Here is a 2079-nt window from a genome sequence, read left to right on the forward strand (position 1 = left end):
AGTGGTGAAAGTGGACAACCTTGTCTTGTTCCTGATCTTAGTGGAAAAGATTATAGTTTTTGCTCATTGAGTATGATGTTGGCTGTAGGTCTCTCATATATGGCCTTTATTATATTGAAGAATGCTCTGTCTATTCCCACTTTGCTGAGTGTTTTTATCATAAATGGGTGTTATACCTTATCAAAAGCTTTTTCCGAATCTATTGATATGACCATGTGGTTTTTGTCTTTGCTTTTGTTTATGTGATGTATTACATTTACTGCTTAGCGAATATTGAACCATCCTTGCATCCCTGGGATGAATCCCACTTGCTTATGGTGTATGATCTTTTTAATGTATTGTTGGATGCGATTCACCAATATTTTGTTGAGGATTTTAGCGTCTATGTTCATCAGTGATATTGGCCTGAAGTTTTCTTTCTTTGTTGTGTCTCTATCTGGTTTTGGAATTAGGATGATGCTGGCTTCACAAAAAGAGTTTGGGAGTCTTCCATCGTTTTGGATTTTTTGGAATAGTCTGTGAAGGATAGGAGTTAGCTCTTCCTTAAATGCTTTGTAGAATTCTCCTGTGAAACCATCTGGTCCGGGGCTTTTGTGTGATGGAAGTTTTTTGATTACTGCTTCAATTTCATCTGCTGTTATTGGCCTGTTCAGGTTTTCTGCTTCTTCTTCAATGAATTTTGGAAGATTATATTTTTCTAGAAATTTGTCTTTCACCTAGGTTTTCAAATTTCTTGGTATACAGTTCTTCACAGTAATTTCTTACAATCCTTTGTATTTCTGTGGTGTCAGTTGTAATCTGTCCTCTTTCATTTCTGATTGTATTTATTTGGTCCTCTCTTTTTTTTCTTAAAGAGCCTGCTTAAAGTCTTGTAGATTTTGTTTATGTTTTCAAAGAACCAGCTCCTGCATTCATTGATCCTTAGAATTGTGCTTTTAGTCCCCATGTCATTTAATTTTGCTCTGATCTTGATTATTTCCTTCCTTCTACTTGCTCTGGGCTGTCTTTGTTGTTGTTCCTCAAATTCTTGTAAGTGTAGGGTTAGGTTGTTTGTTTGAAATGTTTCTATATTTTTTAGGTAGGACTGTATTGCTATGAACTTGCCTCTCAGGACTGCCTTAACTGTGTCTCACACGTTTTGGGTTGCTGTGAGTCAGTTTTCATTTGTTTCCAGAAACTTTTTGATTTCTTCCCTAATTTCATTCTTGACCTATTCATTGTTTAGTACCATGCTATTCAATCTTCATGATTTTGAGTGTTTTGGGTTTTGTTCCTTGAGGTTTTTTTCTAGTTTCAGTCCCTTGTTATCTGAGAAAATGCTTGGTATGATTTTAGTTTTCTTGAATTTGTTGAGGCTAGTTTTATGTCATATCATGTGGTCTATTTTTGAAAATATTCCATGTGCATTTGAAAACAATGTGTATTTAGCTTCTTTGGGATGTAGGGCTTTATATATATCAGTTAAGTCCATTCATCTCAGGCATTGTTCAATGCCACAATATTTTTGTTGATATTTTGTTTGGAAAATCTGTCCATTTTTGACAGTGGGGTGTTAAAACCCCCAACTATAATTGTGTTGCTCTCAATGTCTTTCCTGAAGTCCTCTAAGACTTTCTTCATGTATTTGGGTGCTCCTACATTGGGTACATATATATTTACAATGTTTACATCTTCTTGGTGGATTCTTTCCTTGAGTATCATGAAGTGACCTTCTAGGTCTCTCTTTATGGCCCTTTTTTCAAGCCTATTTTGTCTAATATGAGTATTGCTACCCTGGCTTTTTTTCCCCTGTCCATTTGCTTGGAAAATTTGTTTCTAGCCTTTCACTTTTGGTCTGTGTAGGTCCTTTGTTCTAAGGTGTGTTTCTTGTAGGCAGCATAGGTGTGGGCCATGCTTTCTTATCAATTCAGCTATTCAATGTGTTTTTTAAAAGATTTTATTTATTTATATTTAGAGGGGAAGGGAAAGAGAGAGGGAGAGAAACATCAATGGATGGTTGCCTCTCGTGCATTCCCTGATGGGAACTGGCCAGCAACCCAGGCATGTGCCCTGGCTGGGACTCGAACCGAGATACTATAG

Source organism: Sturnira hondurensis, unplaced genomic scaffold (assembly GCF_014824575.4).
Source record: "Sturnira hondurensis isolate 20B ecotype Veracruz unplaced genomic scaffold, ASM1482457v3 Scaffold0019144, whole genome shotgun sequence".
Taxonomy (NCBI): domain Eukaryota; kingdom Metazoa; phylum Chordata; class Mammalia; order Chiroptera; family Phyllostomidae; genus Sturnira; species Sturnira hondurensis.